The sequence below is a fragment of the Polypterus senegalus genome, chromosome 18 (genome assembly GCF_016835505.1).
Source record: "Polypterus senegalus isolate Bchr_013 chromosome 18, ASM1683550v1, whole genome shotgun sequence".
NCBI classification, from domain to species: Eukaryota; Metazoa; Chordata; class Cladistia; order Polypteriformes; family Polypteridae; genus Polypterus; species Polypterus senegalus.
The window spans coordinates 61,605,711-61,619,847 of record NC_053171.1 but is presented as its reverse complement, the minus strand read 5'-3'; the positions used below and the strand labels follow the sequence as shown (position 1 = coordinate 61,619,847).

General features: G+C 38.0%; 1 protein-coding gene across 2 annotated transcripts in view; it reads right to left on the bottom strand.

The window, feature by feature from the left end:
- The window catches only part of slc8a3 (solute carrier family 8 member 3), a 366,652-nt gene extending 352,738 nt beyond the window's left edge, over positions 1 to 13,914 (bottom strand). For both annotated transcript variants that reach the window (XM_039741132.1, XM_039741133.1), the window contains exon 1: positions 13,553 to 13,914. The gene's annotated coding sequence lies outside the window, so the exon portion shown is untranslated. The remainder of the gene's footprint in view (positions 1 to 13,552) is intronic.
- Positions 13,915 to 14,137: the final 223 nt, after the last annotated feature.

Below are 14,137 nucleotides of genomic sequence, written 5' to 3'. Positions count from 1 at the left end.
CGCTACCTCAGCCACTGCAAAACGTTTCAAAGCCTTTCCTGTACGGACCTCACGGTTCAAAACAGTTTAATCCCAAGAACTATAAACGCACTCAATCACTGCTCCTTGTAGAACTGTTTGTACTTATAAGTACAATTACCTCGCTGTAAACTTGTACTACAGTTATAATATTGCACAACCTGAGCCACTTTATAAAGTGCGTATTTACATATGATGACAATATAATTTTTAAGATGAAATGCAGCAAAATATGTTTATTATATTATACAGGTAAAACTTTAACTTCATTTAAATAATCTATATTCTTCACTGGGACTGGCGTGAAGGATAGAATAATTAAACATGTACTACGAAGATATTTTAATGTTCCTTAAACTTTTTAAAGAATCAGTGCTCTAAGTTTACAGATGGCTTAACATCTATTACAGAGCTGATTGTGTGGCAATCAGTTACTTGGAGAAAGAAAAGCAAGAACTGCATGGGTGGCCACGTCAATACATATTGAATATAAAACAGAAAGAGAAAATAACGACACAGCTAAAAATGCAGCGCAAATTTCGACAAAAGTTAAATGCTTGTGTCATGAGCACGAGGCGGCTAGTGTCTGCAACGGATGTGGCCATCCGCCGTGCATAAGCTACCTCACTGACATTGGCGGGCGAAGGAGCCACCGATTCTTTTTCTGCCCAGTGCCACCATAAACCTAGAGCCATCCCTGATACTGCTGCAATAAATAATTTCATCGATGGTCGTGCACAATCGCTGCGCTGTAAAACCCATGTTTAATAACGTGCTTTAACTCTTAATGATATCAATGTATACATCTCAGTATTTTAGTTATTCAGAGAGCTGTAATATCACGAATGTAATGGATTATGTGTACAGTCGGAGGAAGAGAGCCGGTTTAAGAAGCAAGTAGTGATTCACACACATAGATCACATAGAAGATCAAATACAAAACAAAGCATTTAACGTGCTACTTTAATTACGATGTGATTTGAGAAACTGGTTAAGTAAATGATTTTAAGATGACGTTTATGATGTTCTACTTTAATGACAAAATAAACTATGTGATTAAAGTGGAAATTTCGAGATTGAAGTTGACATTTCGTGCTTTTTTTCCCCACTGTGCCTTTTTTTTTCTCTGTACCCTAAAAAGCTTTCATATGACACTCAGACGGTAGGCTACGACTCGCCTTTTCACGGCGACTGATATCTGAGCTTTCAAGTTTCTCCAACACCCTATGTCACTCGATCAACTTCCTTTTGTTGATTATACCACGGTTTAATTAAACAAATAGTATATTTTTCCTTTGCCTCCACTTGGTATTCGCTGAAATTCTTATATTTTCCCTCGTGCTTTTCCCATTGTCTTTTCACAGAAGGCTGAGCTTAAGGGTGATTTATATTGATTTGCATATTCAAAGAGGCGTAATTCTGGGAGGAGTTGGGGCGTTACCTAAAGCGCGTGCACGAGCGTTAGTTTTCACACTGATCGGGATTTATAGAGCGGAAGAACGTGGAAGTTGGAGTACGCACAGATTCCTGCATCTGGATTTTTTAGTGCGTAAGCACATTTCGGCTTTTGTGCTTACGCCATGTTATAGTGCGAGTTCTACGCACGGCGTTATACATGAGGCCCCAGCTCTGTTTCCCTGCCATACAGTAAGCAAAAAATGATTGTTGTAATCAAGCATATAAGCCTTTGCAAAACAATAGCACTGACATCATATGAAGTAAAGTGCTGAACGCATTTTTAGGAGTCTACTTCTTAACAGGACATTTTTAAAATGGTATATTTGTTGTCAAGGATGATCAGGGGAAACAGGATGCACCTGAGCTCAATTTTGAGCTTCATCGCAAAGGCTGTGAATACTTATGTACATGTGATTTCTCAGTTTTTTTATTTTTAATAAATTTGCAAAAACCTCAAGTAAACTTTTTTTACATTGTCATTATGGGGTGTTATGTGTAGAGTTCTGAGGGAAAAAATGAATTTAATCCATTTTGGAATAAGGCTGTAACATAACAAAATGTGGAAAAAGTTATATGCTGTGAATACTTTCCAGATGCACTGTATTCCCACTCACATAAACATGCTTAGTGTTATTTTAGTTCCAGCTTTTACACAAAGTCAACAGAAAACTCTGTGTATGTTATCAAAATTTTATAAGGTTTATAGAGTGATTAATTTCACATATACAGTGAAATCATATCTGCTTGTGCTAATCAACATGCAACATGTCAGGAATAAACATGTTGGAGGTTTTACCAAAGATTATTATTAGTTGGCCAAAAATTTTCACTGCAGTCTGGTATATTGAATAAACAATAACAAGCTTCAATACAGTTTTATTTTTTTATTTAAAGTGACCAATACTGATCAAAAAATAATGTTGAATTTCTAGAAATTAGAGAGGTCCAAAAGACCTCCAAAGATAGATTTACATGTTAAAAAATAAAAATTGTCAAAATGCTTTTCAATCCAATATTTTATGTTAAAAATATATCTCCCCCTTTATTCATTACTGACAGCATTGTTTTTGATGGCTGGAGTATGTTGTAACTTATTCTTTAATGCTACATACAGTATATCTATATATGATATTCTTTTTTTCTGTACCTTTCTGTATCTGATTTTTGCAGATTGTTATGCCATTGGGTTCTTTGTTTATTTTTAAAGCCTTTCCTTTAGATTCTTGTTTATGTCTACTGTAACTTCATCCAGCACTTACTAACACTGACCCACCAAACCGCTAGCTGAGTAAGATTTAGACATCAGTCATGCGCCTGACGTTGACTGTGTTAAGGACTCAAATGAAACTCCAGGCACTGTGGTGAGGCTTTGCAGTGGGTGGTATTCTTTTTTCACAATTTCAGCTTTGAGATGCACAGTTTTGTGCAAATGGAGCTTAACACAACTGTAGCAGAATTATTTGCTTTACTTCTAAAAACAGTTTAAATTGCTGGAATGCATTTTCTAAAATATCAATAAACTACAACCTGCAAAAGTCCATTTTTTCCATGGAAAACAATGAAAAATAGCCCAATTGGACTAGAAAACATCTACCTGGCAATGCTGAATTCCAGTCAAAGTGTGATTTTTGCCTTGCAGAAAATGCAGTCTCGACAGATTTTGGACGCCCATACGATACTGAATAACTAGGATGTCATTCTAGGGTAAGATTCTGAATATGTGGGGACTGCAACTAAATGCCTAAAAGCAAAAAGTTTGTTTTTCCTGAATTTCCATTCAGTTGACACTAAGCACATCCCACCCATTCATAGCCATGCCCATGATAAATTAAGCTTAAATGGGTTTAACAAGGTATGTGTGGATTTAATTGGTGTCACAAAGTAAGGTTAGGCATTAGTACACTAGTTAGACCCTAAGGTCCTGGCCTGGTAACAATCTATGTGTAGTGTGCACATTTACCCCAGTAATACATTGAGGTTTAAAGGTATTTGATTTGTGCCTTTAAATATGAAGGAGTGTGTGCATGTGTAAGAGTGCCCAGCAATGCTTAGGTTCGAACTCTGTGTGACCTGGCTCTAGATAAAGTAGGTTTGATAGTGGTTTGATGGATGAACACATTTATTCTTGTATTTAAACTAATATACATATATACTCTATATGGATGGCATTGTGATATAGGGTGTAGTATTGCTGCTGGTTTCATTTAGTAACTAAAGTCCCCCACACATTAAATTTACAAATGTTTTCTGTAATGTAAATGTAGCCCTCACAACTCAGTACTGTAAAACCCAGATTCCAAAAGGATATTTACATGGATATGACACTAGTCCATTTTCTGACCATGGGTTTTCCTTTATATTATCACATGGAGCTGGAATGACCCCATGGAACAGACAGGGCCCTCAGATATCATGCTAGCATAGAACTCATTATTAACATACATGCATGTTTTTGCAATATGGAAGAGACTAAAATGCTTGGAGAAAATGTATGTGAAAGCATGAATAAATTATAGACAAGAGTGATAAAGGACAGCTATCCAGGTCTGCTTTGTGTCAGTATAATATGGATAGCTGTCCTTTATTGAGCTCATTTAATCTATTTCAGGATTGTCAAGAGCCAGAAGGTATCTTGGCAATATCAGGAGCAAGAAGAGGATGTTTTGTTGAGGTAAGAAGTACACACACCTACATTTACTCAAACATTGCCATTTTAAAATCATCTAAACCATTATGCAGCTAAACTGCACAATTTTTGGCTTGTGAGAGTAAAATGGAGAATAAGGAAAACAAAAAAAAAACATACAGACTGGGCCAGGATTTAATCCTAGTCATCAGGATGTGTGAGGATGCAAAGCTAACTGCTGCACCGCTGTACCACTTTTTCAATTTCAAAATGACAAAAATGATACAGAGGAAATTTATTGTAAAGGTAATGAGCAAAGTACACATTGACAAGTTATCAGGCGCACTTTTGCAAAAGAAATCAGTAAAAATAGTGTCTGAAACATGTAACGTTTAAGAAGAAGTTTACAGTAGTAGACAGAGTGTCTAGGCTGTACTAAAGAGGTTATACAGTTACATGCTAACCAAATCTAAAATAACGATTCCCTGATAATCAAAAGAGTGTAGAGATTTTCAGAAAATATATTACTATTAATAATACAGGCTGAATGCACATTATATATACATACAATTTTATTAAATTGACACATAAAATCACAAGTGTCTGTATAAAATATCGATCACTGTGCAGAATTCTTCTTGTTTCAGATTAATCTGCTGAATGCAAACCTCCAGGGATTGTTCATGACAATACATTAGCAATTTTTAAAAATATATGTAAGCATTGGAGTCTTGGGTTCAAATCTTGGTCTGGCTGTGGTGTTTCCTTACTCCTCACATCTGTGTAGGTCTACTTTACCCAATTAAATTTCCTTCCATATCCAAAAAACAGTTGCATGTTAGCTTGGTTTTCAACTGTAAATTGGTTCTTTATAAATTAACAAGTGTGCATGAGTGAGAGTGTCTTATGACAGACTAGCTTTCAGTTTGTTCTGGTTCTTGATTGCACCCAAATTCTAACTTAAAATAAGTGGGTATGAAAATAAATTATGAAAAATCTGTCAAAAATATCACAACTACTAGAATTGCATCTTAGTCTACTGAAAATACCAATCTCTGCCAAACTTCATATTAGAGTTCCATTCTGCAGTGTGTGACAACTTGAAATCAAGAGTTCCAATCAGACAAGTGCAAATTACACAATAAATCAGTCCCTGGATTCAAATAATAATTAGTCTGAGAAGTACTTTATGTAATTTTTATTTTTATTATATTTATAAATGATTGCATATATTTAGAAAATTATATGATTGGAAGAAAATAATATTATGTCACTATTGGCACGTTGCTTAAAATATGGTAAAAATGTAAAATCTACCACAGATCAGTGTGCTTTATTCAGTGAATTCCAGGTAATATTTCAGGCACATGTTTAATCAAACGGTCTCTTCACCAATATTTTCCACTTTTCTATTCAATGATCAGTCCTGCGGTGGGTTGGCACCCTGCCCAGGATTGGTTCCTGCCTTGTGCCCTGTGTTGGCTGGGATTGGCTCCAGCAGACCCCCGTCACCCTGTATTCGGATTCAGCGGGTTAGAAAATGGATGGATGGATGGATGTTTAATCAAACAGTCTCTTCACCAATATTTTCCACTTTTCTATTCAATGATCAGTCCTGCGGTGGGTTGGCACCCTGCCCAGGATTGGTTCCTGCCTTGTGCCCTGTGTTGGCTGGGATTGGCTCCAGCAGACCCCCGTCACCCTGTATTCGGATTCAGCGGGTTAGAAAATGGATGGATGGATTAATGGATTCAATGATCAGTAATCTAAAAGCTAAGAAAGCTGAATCAATATTTTTGTGCCACCAGAAGGGAAATGAGTTGCCAAACTTAATGTTTCATTTTTTTATGTTCCAAAGCATTTTGTAGGTTACAATGACTCCAGTCCAACTTTTCCAAGATCACAATTAGCATCTGGAGATGAATTTACAAATCACGTGACACTATAACTGTTGACTCAACCAGAGGAAAGAGCCTTATTAAGCCAACAATGTAAGCAAAAGTAGAAACTAGAAAACCATGGCTGAACTATTCAGAACAATACAGACCATATTTTTTACATGATTGGGACTCCAGTCAAATCCTTCATCAGGAGACAGACTCCCTGAAAAATAAGTAAGCATTTTCTCTTCTTTGTAGTAAACCTAAGCCACTTACATGGGACTGTTACTCAGCATTTCAAGTCAGTTTTATTACTCTCACAATCAAAGACAATTTTTGTTTTAATCATAGTATTTTGTGATGAAGAACTCAGAGGCAATGGGAAGCCTTGGATCATTAGAGATATAAATAAAAATATTATAATGTATCATGAGTGGCATGGTGGCGCAGTGGTAGCGCTGCTGCCTCGCAGTTAGAAGACCCAGGTTCGCTTCCCAGGTTCTCCCTGCGTGGAGTCTGCATGTTCTCCCCATGTCTGCGTGGGTTTCCTCTGGGTACTCCAGTTTCCTCCCACAGTCCAAGGACATGCAGGTTAGGTGCATTGGAGATTTTGTTTGTTTGTTTCCTGCCTTGCACCCTGTGTTGGCTAGGATTGGCTCCAGCAGACCCCCGTGACCCTGTAGTTAGGATATAGCGGGTTGGAAGATGGATGGATTATGTATCATAGGCTGAAAAGCTATTAGAGAGAAATAGTCTCTGGGCTCATAGGTTACATAGTTTCAAGGAGATGTTCTTATAACAAGAAAAGCAAATGCACTGGCATAACTTAGAGGATACAGTATAAGTGCTGGAGATTTACACTGAAATTGCTGTAGTAGCCACAGTTCAGCATGTATCCTTGGGGTGTTCCAAGAATTAGTCCTCTTAGACTCAAAAAGCATAACCAAGTGTAAATGTGTTATATATGTCTTGTACATGATAAAGAAATACTCATTTTTAAACAATGTATCCACTTAGCGAACAATTTTCATTGTGCTGAGCAACATTTTCACGCACAGTGCATGTGCAAAAGAATCTAGTTGAAGACAATCTGTTACTATACATGTTGCTCTCGACATTTAGAAGACTAAGGTAATTTTTTTGTCTTATCTGTTCACAACACACATAGGTGGTAGGTAGAGCTTGTCAAAGGTTATTCCCTGCATTGTGACTATTTCTATTGGGATAGCTTCTGGCTTCCCATGTCCCTAAATTGGATTCAGTGGCTCTAAAACTGTTATGTTTCAAAGGCAGTTACTTAGACAGGCATGGGGTTAAGATACAAAAGTGGTAAGCATGTTCTGGGTTGAAATTGAGTGAGACTGAATTTCATTAGACTTAACTTAGGGTTTGCTGTTACTGTTCAAAAGATGTTTCCTCTTGTCTCACTTCATTTTTTTAAGCATTAAAAAGGCATGATTAATCATGTTTAGACCCTATGTTCAGATTTTGTATACCTTCTGCAAAAAATTACAGTAGCATAGTTTTGTCTTACACAGTCCAGGGGCCTCATGTATAAACGGTGCGTATGCACAAAATTGTTGCGTACAAACGTTTCCACGCTCAAATCGCGATGTATAAAACCTAAACTTGGTGTAAAGCCACGCACATTTTCACGGTGGCTCCATCCCTGGCATACGTAAGTTCTCCAGTCAGTTTTGCAAACTGCAGGCACCCAGCGTCAAAGCAGTGCTACTGTTCCTGTGTGGTTTCCTTATCTTTTTTAGATCCACATCCCTGGTGCAGCTTTATCATATACACTGAAACTAAATGCATATTGTTTATTAGTTTAAGGCATCTGATTGTAATTATCCTGTAACAATATAATGGTCCATGGAATAGTCAAACTATTCTAAATACCTGCTAGCTACTTTAGCATTGTAACTATCACTGCACCTTCTTCTTCTTCTTCTTTCAGCTGCTCCCATTAGGGCTTGCCACAGCGGATCATCTTTTTCCATATTACTCTCATTGCACCACTCGGAGTATTTATATCACTGTATCTGGGTGTGGAATCACAGCTCTACAGCAGCTGATCGGAAAGAGAATTATCGGTATACAGCATCAAGCACACGCTGCCTCAACCATGCTGCCTATTTGAACTGGTCTCACACAACAAATGCTTCAGAGCCTTTCTTGTACAGACCTTGCGGTTCAGAAACAGTTTAATCCAAAGAACTATAAATGCACTCAATCAGTCCATCAAGTGCTCCTTGTCGAACTGTTTGTACTTATTAGTACAATTACCTCACTCTAAACTTGCAATACGGTTATAATATTGCACAACCTGCGCCACTTTATAAAGCGCATATCTACATATGATGACAATATCATTTTTAAGATGAAATGCAGCAAAATATGTTTATTATATTATACAGATAAAACTTTTAACTTCATTTAAATAATCTATATTGTTAATAATTAAACATGTGAGGACACGGTGTCGCAACACTAGCAAGGAGCTGGCACTCCATTCACGGATTGTTCCTGCCTCGCGGTGAATTCTTGCTGGTCCTGGCATGACACTGGAAGGAACGATGGATAGAATAATTAAACATGTACTACGAAGATATTTCAATGTTCCTTAAAAGTTTTGAAGAATCTGCGTTCTAAGCTTACAGATGGCTTAACGTCTATTATAGAGCTGATTGTGTGGCGATTGGGTATTTGTAGAAAGAAAAGTAAGGACAGGAATTGAGGGTTAGTATGTTTGAAGTATGTCATCTTGCGTGAAGCATGAACAATCGCTGCGCCACCGTTTTCCCATGTTTAATAACATGCTTTAACTCTTGTCATTATGAAAATGATATCAAGTACACATCTCAGTATTTTAATTATTCAGAGAGCTGTAATATCACAAATGTAATGGATTCTGTATCCTGTCGGAGGAAGAGAAAGCTAGGAAGCACATAGTGATTCACACACATACAGCACACAGAAGATCAAATACAAAACAAAGTATTTAATGTGCTACTTTAGTTACGATGGGATTTGAGAAACTAGTAAATTAAACGATTTTAAGATGAAGTTTATGATGTTCTAAAGTGGAAATTTCAAGATTAAAGTTGACATTTCATGCTTTTTTCTCCACTGTGTGCCTATTTTTTTTCTTTGTAACCTAATAAGCTTTCATACAACACTCAGATGGTGGGCTACGACTCGCCTTTGCACGGCGACTTTGATATCTGACAACTTCTATTTCATTTCGGGCACTGTGTGACTTTGTCAACTTGAGCTTTCAAGTTTCTCCAACACTCTATGTCACTCGATCAACTTCCTTTTGTTGGTTATACCACTGTTTAACCAACAAATAGTACATTTTTCCCTTGCCTCCACTTGGTATTCGCTGAAATTCTTCTATTTCCCCTCGTGCTTTTGTCATTGCCTTTTCACAGAACGCTGAACTTAAGGGCTATTTATATTGATTTGCATATTCAAAAAGACCTAATTCTGGGAGGAGATGGGGCAGGAGAGCAGGCGCGTGCACGTGCGTTACTTTTCATGCTGACTGGAATTTATGTAGCGGAAGAACGTGGACGTTCACGTTTGCACAGATTTATGCATCTGGATTTTTTTTGTGTGTACTAACATTTATGCTTTTGTGCTTACGCCAAGTTATAGTGTGGCGTTATGCATGAGGCCCCTGGTGTTTACAGATTCTTACACAGAGTCTTCCTTACATGGTTAGCTTTCAAAATAACAAGCACAAATATAAAACTACAGAGAAATAGTAGTTTCACTGCAAGCAGCCACACAAAGTAAAAGCACAGCTGAATGATTCCAAGGTTAAAGATGATGCTAAATCATCTTCTGGATTGAGTTGACAAAACTGTAGCTATTATAATTAAAATTCAATATGAAAATAAATAAAGAAGGTTGAAAATCTTTATTTACATTATAATGTCTCTGTTGCAATCAATCTTTGTGGCTAAGTATAGGATTTTTTGGTTTAGTCCCCTTGCTAACTTACTGTGTGAAGCCAATCAACTCACTCAAGTGCCTAGTGTTCACAATGCTGAGAGTTTGTACTACTTGTAATTGTATGACACTATGGATATAAACTTAAGAGAGATAAACATCGTTTTATTTGTTTATTTTATTAATCTGCCTGCTTCATTACACTGGAGAAAGGAGACACCATTCCCAGCAGCATCAAGGACACAGCAGAAACTAAGCCTCGGCGGAATGCTAGTCCATTGAAAGATACAGGCACAAATCTTGCCTCACTCACACACACACTGGACACATTCAGATATCCACCTGATACTGCATATTTGTACCATAGACTAAACTGAACCAACACACATGTTTTTATGTGGAAGAAAAACAGGCCAGCACAAATATTTTCTGAAAATATACATTTCAAAACAGACAGGTAATACAAATTTATGAGTAGGTAAACAATTTAAAACAAGTTACTTTGTCTCATTTGGCAACAGGTATATATTAGGACCAAATTAAGAGATTGGCTAAATCAAAAGACAGCAGCCTCTGTGGTCCTCATGGATTGAATTTACTCATTTCTGCTACAGAGGCATGGAGCAGAACTACCACTGGAATATTCGAGTCAGAGCTTGGGAATATGCCAGCTATTTTGTGATTGCATGGCTGCTGGTGATTTCTCCCTGTGGAGTCCCATGCAGGCTTTCTTTTTAAAAGGATGTACTATAGGTATTCGAATAGGTATGTTTCAGTGTAGTGTTTTCTTATAATCATTTTCAATAGCAGCATTTTGCGGAGAATGCTCACATGCGGGTTTTATAGCTTGTTTATCGATGGTTCAGTTAAATTAAACACTGAAAAATGTGTTAAACAATACTGTGCACCTAGCTAGTTTATTAATTCAAGGTAGCACTGAACACCTTGGCAAACTTGTCGAACCCTAGTAGGATGGCACAGTAAAAGAACAGAGGCAAAGTTGTATTTCTGGTTACACCTATAAATTATGCCACTCAGGATGAGTGGGAATGATGCAGTTCAAAGATTAAGTCACTATACTGTACAAAGATTGCACAGTGGAAGCCTAAATAAAATGTAATACTGTACTTATACATATGCTATCCTTAGATAGTTTGAGGGACTGCTGCAACAAGATCCAAGGCAGTATCACCGACTACCCAGCTGGTAGGTAGCACATGCACCCAACAGCAAGCCGGCTAGCTTTCCCTATTTTGGGAAGGGACGTGCTGAGTTGAAGCTATATTTGAATCCATGATAAACAGGAGCTCAGCAAGCAGAGATGGAGCACAACAGCTGTTTTAAATTAATCATATTACCCACATGTTCTCATTTGCCCAGCTTCTCTGTTTAGTGGCCACTCTTATCAAAGAAACTCATCTATCTTTCTTTCTTTTTTCTTTCTTTCTTTTTACCCTTTGAATATTGACTGTATTTTATCTTTTTAAATTATTTTAATGTCTTGCGTTTATTTAAACAAAAGTGAAGTCTTCTATCTGAGGATAAAACTCAATTTCATTTTTCCTTTTTATTTTTATATCAAAATGAATGTGTGTTTGGATCTTTCTTTGCATTTCTCAGAATCACAGTTGTAAAATCCATCCCAGTTTTTCCATTCTGCCTCCCACACACCTGATGAAGCAGTTGTGCCCCAGTGTTTTTAACAGATTTTACTTCTTTAATGCTCCTCAATTGCTGCTGTACAGCAAGAGAGAATATCCCGATCCAATAAAGCAATAAAGTGAGAATAAACGCCGGGGACAGACCTTTTTGTGGATAAGAAGGGATAGGTAAAAAGGGTGCCGTCGCGTTCCCTTTGAAACTCTTAATGTATTGTCATTTGAACAATGCCTTTTCTAATCCCTGGAGGTTTACAATCAGCAGATTAAACTGTTCCATTCCTGCATCGCGCTCGTAGGCATTACGTAACCAGCAATTTAGTTGTACATTATATATTTTTCACGCTATTAATAATTTACGAACATAATTGCTTCCTGGATAATACGGGCATACTGCAAAATTGACACAGAACCATATAAAATGAGTAGAAGCCAGTGGCTGTGGGAGTTTTTTAGGGGGAAAAAACTCTTCGTACAAACCCTGCTGTAAAACACCACGTGGCTTCCGGAAGGCACCTGTGAATGTGATTCTCAGTATTTTCATGTCACCTTAATTTAAAGGCACAGATTTCCATAAATGTAATATCAAACTGAGTTTTGTACACTGCCTCCACTGATCACTAATAAATGACAATGGGAGCTTGAGGAAACTCACGCTTACTCGTTACTGAGTATATATAGGAAATGCGCTTTAAAACAGCCCCGTTTTAGTACACATAATTAGATGTTTCGTTTCCCAAGGCAGGTAATTTAATTAAGATGAGGTTTTGTGAATATGTAACACACAAGTTTTGTCACCGATTGACGCTTTCGATTAGTTCTACCGCCTACGTGTAATGATATAAACTTATATTAGTGCACTATGTATGTATATGTGGGACACAAACGTGTGCATGCTATTAGGTGGAACGCTTTCTGTTTTTGCGACACTACACAAAGATGCGTTGAAGTTTATGAGTGTGTATGCAGTGGTAGGCTCGCGTCCCGTCCCGAGATTGTTTCCTGCCTTTCCGGTTCCACTTACCAGATAAAGCAGATTTGAAAACCAATGGCCTCTATCAAATGCACGGTATATACACACACATTATATTTTTGCTTTCAGGACAACCTTTTTCTTTCATATAGGTTCACAAGCCACCATGTCCTAAATAAGCGTACTAATTACGTATTCGTATTCATTTGCATAAGTAAGTTTCCTGCCATCACTAGCTTTCCATTTCCTCATTTCCCAAAAGGCTGTCATCTCACGCTCCAAAAGTCATTCAATTTCTGGTGCATGATAGGATGGTGTGAGGCTGACACGTTCTAATATGCACAACCAGATCCCAGATTTCCTTGCCACCTTCCATTTACTTTAAGGAACTACAGATTAATGAGGTCAAAGTTATAAGAAAAAAAAGAAAAAAACAAATGTCAATGTTTACATTGGCTTTACAGCTCTCTAAAAAAAGTAAAAAAGGAGGTGGTGGACTTGCAAATCAAGATGGATCTATCAATAGTGGCGTGTGCCCACCCTTTTTGCCGATTTCCTCTATGTAAATATGCAAGGGGTGTCACGATGCAAACGTTTTCAGCTCTCTTGCTGGTACCATCACTCACACATGCACACAACATTTATCTGATTAATAAAGTATGATTTTCAAATGTAAATAGTTAAGACACCAGATTCACTCATCTTACGGTCTGGTACTGGCATTCACTAGTGGCTAATTTCAGTACATACGGGGGGCGGCAGAACGCTTTCTGAATGGCGTGTTTAGAAGCCCCCAATTGAATTCTAGTAGCTTCATTAAATATGTGATGTAAACAAATTTTAAACCAGCTGTTTCATAAACATGCACGCACACAGTATACTGTCCCTTCATATTAAATTTAATGCTAAGGGATGCTGAAGGTTCATTTCAGCATGCTGCAATTGAGGATATCCGTCCTGGCAGACCCACCAATTCGCTTACCTATTTTTCTCCGTGTTGTAGGTTTTTCTGAGGGAGGGGGAGGTGGGAGGAGGAGAAGGAGGACGGGGGATGCTGCTCCTTCAGTTATTTCCCCAGGCGTTTTTTCCGTGTTCTTCTTCCTTTTCCTCTTCCTCTTCTTGAGCCACGTCCCCCTAGCTAAATCAGTCGTTTCAGACAAGCAAGGTTCCAGCTCTTCGGAGGCTAGTAGGTCCGTTCCGGTGAAGCGAGTGGCTCCCCTCTTCCTCCACTGGCTTTGCGCGCAGCTGTCGAACAGGGAAAGCGATCTGGGAATGCTGCTCCGACTCTGAGCTTTAGAACCATGCACGTCTTCCCTTCATCACCAATATGCTTCTCGGCTGAACCTCTCCCCCATCCTTGCCCGCTCCTCGTGCTTGCGCGGTCTCTCTCTCTCTCTCTCTCTCTCTCTCTCTCTCTCTCTCTCTCTCTCACTCCCTTTCTCTCGCTCGGTGCCTCTCTCTCTCACGTTTTTTTTCTTGCTTTCTCTGTTTAGCATGCGTATGGATAGAAATTTCACATGCAGTTAGATTTCAAGTGCAAACAAAATGAGTAAATAAACGTGACTCA